Source organism: Nansenia antarctica (assembly GCF_963989245.1).
Source record: "Nansenia antarctica genome assembly, chromosome: 5".
NCBI lineage: Eukaryota > Metazoa > Chordata > Actinopteri > Argentiniformes > Microstomatidae > Nansenia > Nansenia antarctica.
This window is the reverse complement of record NC_137690.1, coordinates 39,741,999-39,752,344: the sequence shown is the minus strand read 5'-3', so window position 1 is coordinate 39,752,344 and position 10,346 is coordinate 39,741,999.

Here is a 10,346-nt window from a genome sequence, read left to right as displayed (position 1 = left end):
CAAAGAATGCCTCATTGCCGATGGCTTAGATGTAGCCGCCAGACATTTCTTCCCAATATGCCAAACCACTTGGTACTGTAAATGTCCTGGGGTCAAATGTTTGGATGAACTTCTCTCTTAGAAAAGCATCCCTCTCTTCTCTCTCCTCACCCACTTCCTGCTCAAGGTGTTGTTAGGTTATGAGGTATCTCTACACAAGTAGGCGAAGTCATGTGACAACATAACGCTTTGATATCAGTCTCCCAAAATGAACACGAACAATAGCCCAACAGCTGGTTGTTGCACTCTCATTGGTGTTTATTTTTGGAAGATAGAATCCTAAATGTTTTGCATTCTGAGATACACATGGACATACACATACACAACCTTTAGCCGCACATACAGAAGCATGTTCACATGATCGGTTCAGCTCAGTTCACTTTAGATCGTGTCTATGTGTTTCTATCAGGGATTTGCTTGATTTTGCATCTTAATAACTCCCCTAGCAACAAAATCAAACAAGCAAGGGCTACTAGAGTACACACACACACACAGATGCACACACACACACGTACAGACCACACACCACACACACACACATGCACACACACACACACACACACGCACAGAGCACACACCACACACACACACATACCACACACACACAAACACACACCACACACACACATGCATGCCCCCACACACACACACACACACACACACACACACACACACACACACACACACACAGACCACACAGGCAACACACGCACAAACGTTTTGCCTTGCTGTGGATACAATAGGAGGAAGTGTACCGGGCTGTTTTGTTTGAGTTTCTTTTTATTTTGTTGTTGCAAAATTCATGTGAGACAAAAAACCTGTCTGGAAAACCCACGACTTTCTCAACGGAACGCCCCCTGACGTGTGAGCAGGGAGGAGGGCAGGGTAAGGTGCACCAATTAGCTTCTTTTCTCTTCAATTGATTTTTTTTCCCCTGATTCCTTCTTCTTCCTTCCTTGTATTTTTTTTTTCTTTTCTTTTTTGTTGTTTTTTTCTTTTGTTGTTGCGACCCCTGTCGTCCCCTGTCGTCCCCTTTCCCTTGAAATACTGCCCCCCCCCCCCCCCCCCTCAACTGTGTTCGGTCTGGAGAAGCAGCCGTGTGTGTCAGACCTACATTTATGTTGGTCACTTCCTACTTGTCTCGACCTTTCACCCCCATGTCCCCCAGCAGCTGAGGACTGGAGAGAGGAGGCAGGATCCCCCCCCCCCCCGACCTTTCTAACAGCTTTGAGGGATGGGAGGAGGGCATCTGGGGGAGAAGGGGGTCTGGGGAGAGGAGAGGGAGGGGGCGGGGAGGGGGGGGGGGGAAGGGGGGGGGGGGGGGAGGGGGGGCCTCAGTTCACCCCCCTCCCGCATTTAGGAACTGGACATTCCGACATTCCGAGAAATATTCCTGAATAGTCTCATCATTGAAGTGCTTTTTCCTCTATTGTATAAAAAGATTAAAAAAACAACGTATGTCTGTATGTACGTCGGTCGTGTGTTTGCATTCGCACACAGTACAGTGTGTGTGTGTGTGTGTGTGTGTGTGTGTGTGTGTGTGTGTGTGTGTGTGTGTGTGTGTGTGTGTGTGTGTGTGTGTGTGCGTGCATGGTTGGGCGTGCGTGCTTCTATTTCCTTTCGACTCGCAGAATCCTAAAGAATGGAGGCTGAGGAGGGATGCCAGAATAAGCTTCACTTCCCTTCCCATGTCAGCCTAGAAATACCCTGAAAACAGGAAGCCAGCAGGGATGGAATAGTGGGCCGGCGGTTAATCCTAGATCCACTTCCTGTACCTCTACGACACCGACACCTAACTTTCACAGAACACACATGCACTCATACACCCCATAGCCCCTATTCCACATCCAACACACACACACACACACACACTCTTCCACCCCATAGTCCCTATTCCACATCCTACACACACACACTCATACACCCCATAGCCCCTATTCCACATCCAACACACACACACTCATACACCCCATAGCCCCTATTCCACATCCTACACACACACACTCATACACCCCATAGCCCCTATTCCACATCCTACACACACACACTCATACACCCCATAGCCCCTATTCCACATCCTACACACATGCAGACGACCTGAAACTCACTGAGCCAAACAAACATCATACACACTATGGGGGAAATAAGTATTCACATACGTCAAAACCCAAATATTATTCAACATCATTTTTCCATTGCAGTTTCTGTGTGTGTGTGTGTGTGTGTGTGTGTGTCTCCTGTGTGTATGTGTGTGTGTGTGTGTGTGTGTGTGTGTGTGTGTGTGTGTGTGTGTGTTAGATACGCATCAGCCCAGGGACCAGGGAAGCAGGTGGAGTCTCATTCCTGCCATGACTGTGCATGCCTGTGTGAATGTGTGTGTGTGTGTGTGTGTGTGTGTGTGTGTGTGTGTATGTGCGTGTGAGTGTATGTGCGTGTGTGCATGTGAGTGTGTGTGTGTACGTGCTTGTGAGTGAGTGTATGCGCATGTGGTGTGTGTAATGATGAAGTCACTGTTAGTGATCACATTCAGAAGTGAAACCCTCTTCAGCCTTATCCAGCGTTCCCGCTCTGGTCTTAAAAAGTCTTAGGCTGGGTTGCACCAACCTGGTTTAAACTAATCCTGGTTTAGAGTTAATCCAGGTTTAGTAAATCCAGGCTCAAACTAGGTTTAAAGTTAATCAGAGACGCGTTGCACATCATCATTTTAATCCTGGATTAGTTAAACCTGGTTTAAACCAGGATTAATTTATTTTCAGTGTCCGCCATCTTGGATTCAGACGAAATGTAAAAAAATATATGATGTTGGCTAGATAAATATGGCCATAGATAAATTATAGATAAATTATCTATAATAAATTATAGATACACCTACGACTTCACCCCCGTCCACCGCAGCAACTCCATCGTAAAGTTTGCAGACGACACCACCGTGGTGGGCTGCATCTCGGGGGGGGACGAGGCGGCGTACAAGGATGAGGTAGAGCAGCTGGGCAAGCTGTGCAAGGTTAACAACCTGCTGCTGAACCAGTCAAAGACCCAGGAAATCATCGTGGACTTCAGGAGGAAAAAATCTGAGGTCCAGCCCCTGCTCGTCGATGGAGGGAGCGTGGAGAGAGTCTCAACCCTCCGATTCCTGGGGGTGCACATACAGGATGACCTGTCCTGGAAGATCAACACAGCAGCCATCATCAAGAAGGCACAACAGCGGCTCTACTTCCTGAGAGTCCTCAGGAAAGACCACATCGGACAGGAGATGCTGGTGACCTTCTACCGCTGCGCAGTGGAGAGCATCCTCACCTACTGCATCTGCGTGTGGTTCTCCAGCTGCACAGCCGCAGAGAGGAATGCGCTACATAGAGTCGTGAGATCGGCCCAGAAGATCACCGGCGCCCCCCTCCCCTCTCTGGAAGAGCTGTACAACACACGCTGCCTCAGGAAGGCCTACAAGATCTCCAGAGACCCATCCCACCCTGGGTACGAACACTTTGCTCGGCTGCCCTCGGACAGGCGGTTCAAGACCATGTTCGCAAGGACAAACAGACTGAAGCTCAGCTTCTACCCCAGGGCCATTCAGGCCCTGAACACAGCAAAGACCTAGGTTCTAGGCCCTGGACAATCTAGACAAATTGATGGCAGCTACTAGATTGAAATCAAGTGTAATACTGAAACACAACTGTGTACATTTCAAACCTGCAAACTGCGTCACTTTAAATGAATGTGCAATAACACTATGTGCAATATGACAACCCTAGGCAGGGCTGCCAAGTTTCACCAAAAGTTTGGAGTGAGATTTTTTGGCGGTGGAGCGACCCAAAACTGTGCACGTTTTGGCAGCGGCGGCCCCTCTCTCCCACCCCATTATTTGTGCTAGTTTCCTGCAATTTTACATGTTGTTCATAATAAACCAGCACAAGAAATGAAAATAATTAAAATTCAGACAATATATCATATTTATGAAATCTTAATAAACAAATACAGTAGCCTACAGACTCTAAAAGAAAAAATTGGGCCCCATCAACAGGACTCAGCCGTTTGGTCAGCAGCAGAAAGACCCATGGTCATCATCTTATATACAGTGCATTGCTCATAGATGGCTATCATGTTATACAGTACATACCAGGGTTTTTCCTGGGTCAGAATGAGGGCTTGGTGGGTGATTATGTGCGCGCATGGCACACCCAAATTTTTTTGAGAGACCCCCAATTGTTGTATTTGTATTGTAAATTGTTATTATTAATAATTATTATTATTATTAATGTACCTGGTTATGTTACAGTAGAGAAACAAAAAACAGTTACCAAAACGGAGTATTTACTAGCTAAGATTGGCAAAAGTTTGGCGTGGTGCAACCGAAATTAGTAAACAACTAGTTTGAAACTAGCTAGTAACAACTAGGGGTTTAGTAACTACTAAATGCCTGCATTTAGTAATGACTTACGCCATATTGGTGCAACCCAGTCCAGTAGGCTACCAGATACGATGTTGTAATGTATGCACATATTTTGCTACCACGGTTGCCAGACGGAATTGACAATGTCCAGCCCAACCAGTCTAAAAGCTGCCGAATCCACCGGTCCAGTGTGACCAAAAGTAGCCCAATCTGGCAACACTGCTTGCTACGTTCTTGCAGCTCGCGTGAACACAGGTTCTTCCATCAGCGCTCGCCTGCCGCTTCGATTGCAGACTCAAGTTAACGCGCGTGCAGAAAGATGCCACGAAACTCATGTCCGGTAGCTTTCTTTCAAGGAATTTCCCCCCCCCCCAAAAAAAATTTTAAATGAAAATTAAAAGTCTCGCCGTGAGAAATAGAGATGCGGCGTGAGAGCGTGAGAACTGGTTGAAATGCGTGTGTCTCACGGTGATTGCGTGAGACTTGGCAGCCCTGACCCTAGTATGTGGGTACTAGGTGTAGAGTAGGTGTGGTGTACACCGCTGTGGTGTAGAGAGGTGCCGTGGTGTAGAGAGGTGCTGTGGTGTAGAGAGGTGGTGCGGTGTAGAGAGGTGCCGTGGTGTAGAGAGGTGCTGTGGTGTAGAGAGGTGCTGTGGTGTAGAGAGGTGGTGCTGTGGTGTAGAGAGGTGGTGCTGTGGTGTAGAGAGGTGGTGCTGTGGTGTAGAGAGGTGCCGTGGTGTAGAGAGGTGCTGTGGTGTAGAGAGGTGCTGTGGTGTAGAGAGGTGCTGTGGTGTAGAGAGGTGCTGTGGTGTAGAGAGGTGGTGCTGTGGTGTAGAGAGGTGCTGTGGTGTAGAGAGGTGCCGTGGTGTAGAGAGGTGGTGCTGTGGTGTAGAGAGGTGCTGTGGTGTAGAGAGGTGGTGCTGTGGTGTAGAGAGGTGGTGCTGTGGTGTAGAGAGGTGCTGTGGTGTAGAGAGGTGCTGTGGTGTAGAGAGGTGGTGCTGTGGTGTAGAGAGGTGGTGCTGTGGTGTAGAGAGGTGCTGTGGTGTAGAGAGGTGCTGTGGTGTAGAGGTTCAGAGAATAGGAAATGTTAGAATAGGTATAGCATAGCATAGAGTACAGCACAGTGTTTTATTTGTATAGTATAGTATAGTGGATAGTGTACATAGCCTTTATTTATGTAAACCAGCTCTTTTCCCTTCTTGTTTTTTCTTTTTTACATTTTTTTTTCTTCTAGCACCAGGGGAGCCCCCCCTCCCAAATTTCGTTGTTTGGTACCTGTACTATATCAATGACAATAAAGACCATTCATTCATTCATTAATTAATTCATTCATCTCGCACATAAATAGCATTAAGGTTGATGCGGGCTCACTAGTCAGCGCTTTTATCTTGGCATGACCATTTTATATTAAAACAGCTGCTAGCATGCTAATTTCACTTGCTAGCATGCTAACAAAGCCACGTCACATACTAATTTGTTTCCAGTCATAGCTGGCTAGCTAGCTAGCTTACTTACTTACTTATCAAAGGTATCATAAGACCTCTGCAGCTCATCCAGGATGCTACCGGCCGTCTGGTGTTCAACCTCCCCGAAGTCCCCCTCTCCTCCGCGCCCATCACCGGCTCCCCATAGCAGCTCCCCAGTGAGCAATTTTACGTTGATTAGATGTCTAAACAACGTCTAAATGGCCCGTAGACGTCTAGGCCAAATCGAGGCTAAATATAGGCCAAATTGGACATTTTAAAAACTTCTATGTTTAGACGTTGAAATGACGTTGAAACATAGACGTTGTTTCCCTTTCTATGTTTCAACGGCATTTCAACGTCTAAACATAGACGTTGTTTCAATTTCTAATTTAGCCTAAATTTAGCTTAATTATAACCTAGACATTGAAACACCGGTGTTTAAACGTCTAGGCTAAAACAAAGCCTAATGGAGGTGAAATTGAAACGACTGTTTCTATAGGCATTTCAACGGCAGACTATATATAGCTGTTGAAATGCAGTTTAAACAGACGTTTCAATTTCCAATTTCACATCAATTTAGCTTTGTTATAGCCTAGACGTTTAAACACTTAGTATAAGTAGACAAATACAATTTTCATGAGCTTATGACAAGGAAATATGAATAGGAACATGTTAGGGAATTTAGGGTTAGGGAATTTTGCAATAAACAGAAAGAGGTATTACAGTACACATGTTGTTACTAATCTGAATTATAACACCAACTTAAGACAGTACTCGAATAACAATCTCTGCGGCGTGAACTGCGCCAAACGAGCTTCATTGAAGAGCACGCAATAGCGGCGCCCATAGAAAGCACATGGCCAGACTAATTGCTAGTGCTAATATAGAGTGCAGAAAACGGCAGTATCCAAATCAACACAACAAATATGTACAACCTAAATACTGGGTGAAACATTGTACTTACAGTAGTTCAGTGACGCACATTGACACTGTAATGCTGCACAACGATGCTAACTGGTTGGAGTTGTAACACGAGAAACTTGATGGAAGCTTGCAACTTAATCTCCGATCTGAATCAATGCGGTCCAGAATGCACTGCGCACTTAAGGTGGCAGGTGATATTACGCACAGCTTAGCTCGGTGGAAATGATAACCAAATATAATAATCATGAATCATGAATATTTTCTACTTATCTTAAATGCATTAAAACCGTTATTAAATCCCTCTAAACTGTCAGAATACGTCCCAGACGAGTTGATACATCCAATTGTATCGAACCTTTCGAGTTTTGATACTTTTTTGCCAGCGCCAGCCCAGCACACATATTGTTTGCACCAGAGAGAAGTTTTGTGGGGTCAGCTGTCAAACGTGCTTGTGTGGATGTATCAACTCGTCTGGGACGTATTCTGACAGTTTAGAGGGGTTTAATAACGGTTTTAATGCATTTAAGATAAGTAGAAAATATGTTTAGACACAGACCGCATTTAGCTGGGTTAAAGGACAGCGATGTATAGACGCAATTTAAACCACCTCTTCTGCATGAATAACTATGCTAGACTACATGGAATCTCAGACTAAATGACGGTCTGGTACATATTTTGACAATCTACAGGCGTTTAGGGTATTAATTTAAACTCAACGTGCTGCTAGACTAAAACAGGTTTAGACACAGACCGCATTTATCTGGGTTAAAGGACAGCGACGTATAGACGCAATTTAAACCACCACTTCTGCTAGGATAACTATGCTAGACTATATGAATCTCATACTACATGACGTCTGGGACGTATTCTGACAGTTTAGAGGGGTTTAATAACGGTTTTAATGCATTTAAGATAAGTAGAAAATATAGCCGTAATATAGCTGGTTTATATGATGGCCAAGCGTAGACGCGAGGTTGAAAAGACGTCTATTGCTCAGGGGGTCGCATTAGACTCAATGCATGACATTGAACCATGGTCACAGAATCAGTCAAGTTTATTGTTACATCCTACATACAAGTAGGCCTATTTTTTGGGAGTTCACAAGTCCACAGTGTGCAGAATTGTCAGCAAAGTATCAAAAGTATAATAATATACCATGCCATCTACCGCATCGCGCAAGCCTACCACCCGCAATCACTCGCAAAAAACTCCGCTAGCACCATCGGTGGTCAGTGAAAAGCCGACGTGACCGTGCAGCACGACCACTGCAGCCCTGTGTGCTCGCCTACCCGGCAGCAAAGGAACTGTCCCTTGCTACATACAAGCAATGATCAGCCTCCATACACCTGCCCGTTCACTCCGCTCCTCCACCTCTGCTGGCCGACTGGCACCACCGCCTCTGCGGGGCTGCAGTGGTCGTGCTGCACGGTCACGTCGGCTTTTCACCGACCACCGATGGTGCTCGCGTGCACGCGCATAAAACACGCACTGGCGCTCGAAACAAAAACGTAATTTCACTTTACCCATGCAATACCCACTTAAACATGTGTGAGGATACGTAACGGCGTTTCATTCATGAAATTCACCCCGTCTGTGTTACTGTTTACACAAGTACAATCACAGTGTGACAGTCAGATGGAGCATTCGGTAAACAACAACAGCAAGGTAATGCATCAGCTGAGTTAAAGAAAACCAACTCTTACCTTTGATGACAGAACATGAGCCGTGTTTACCCGTACCTCCGTCGTTCTGTTCGTGGTGATTTTAGAGGCAATAGATTATTTTTGCCCCGCGCATATTGCTATGAATAGTTCGAAGATAGGTGCTTGCACGTTAGGTGCGAGGCTGCTCGGTTAACCCATTAGCGGGAACATTATTAGTTGCACAAAATAGGCTGATTTAATTGACCATGAACATCAGAGACAGACATTACGAATGTTCATTTAAAATACTCCGGAAGCCCGGAAGTAAACCGGAAGTCGGAAGTCCTCAGCATAATGCATTGTCTGCAATACAACCGGAGATTCAGGACGCACATTTATGCGCCCTGGCCAAGAAATAGAGACAGCCAATTGGAGCGCTGCTACAGCTCACGTGTAAGCGAAAAGTATTCGTCCTGGCATAGACTTGCAGTGACCGGCGCCCCGCGTTCTCCCCCTATGTATTTTAACAGTGAGTTTTACACACACACACAGATAAAAATGTTTATTGTATTGGAGGATTTTTAATGAATGCTGATAGGCGCCGACAGAATATCAGCCGCATTTTGTGAATAAACAATGTTTATTTTAAAAAAAAAACTTTTACAAATCGCAACTAGGAAGTGAAGGTGGGGGCGGCACCCCAGCGCCCTCTATCGGCCAGCCGCCACTGTGGCATGGTATATTATTATTATATAACTTTGACACTCTGCTGACAATTCTGCACACTGTGGACTAGTCTAGTGAACTCCAAAAAGATACTTGTATAATGATATGTAACAATAAACTTGATTGATTCTGTCACCATGGCTCTAAAATAAAACACGGAGCAGTGTTGTTACCACTCTACCCTGTACCATTAGCGCTATTTCACACTGACAATTTTCCATTTACAAGGGTACACAAAATATAACTGTATCCTTGTCTATTTATTTTTTTCCCTTTCCTCTTCCAAGAGGTGTAATATGAATTAGTAAATCTCAGGTTCAATGCAGTGTTACTTTTGAGGGAAACAAAATACTGAGTATGTGTAAAAAGGACAGGACATTGCATATGAAATAGATATCAGACCCTATAATATGAACAGCTAAATCAATCACATTATTTGGTTGGTGTATTCATTATTCATATTGGTTTGAAGATGGTTCTGAATACTGTACAATCCATGTAGGTAGTAGACATGCTGGAGGGCGTTTGAGAGTTCCTCTCACTTCCATGCTTGATAGCTGGTGCAACATTCCCATTGAGGTATATGACAGTAAACAGTATTTTGTAAAGCTATACCATTGGGAAAACTCACAATTGAATTATTCACTTTATATCACTATAAAATGATATCACAATAAAATTATTATTAAAATTAAAATGTAATAAAATTCAATTGGGTTTAATCTGTCTTGAATTTTCCTGCGAGAAACTCTTTCCTTTATTCTCATCCAGCAAAGATATGCAGCCATGTTGTCATTAAAACTGAAATAAACCTAACATAAACCTCCTCCAGGGGTGGTTTAAATATAATTGCTAATCCAGGTTTAAACTAACCTGGATTAGTTTAAACTAATCAGTCCGAGCACATCTATTTACACGGAAATTAATCAAGCTGGAACCCAAAAAATGCCTTTTTTGTCTGTATGGCAGTGAAATCCCTAATTTCATCACCTCGAGGATGACAAAAAGCTATCATATGGTGTCGCGAATAGGTCTAAAATTATATCCAAAGAGGTCTAAAAAAAGTATAAAAAGGTCTTAAATTCGACTTGTTGAAACTTGTAGGAACCTTGCTTATTACTTAAACACACACGTGATATTTTCCATGCTTTGCTTTTG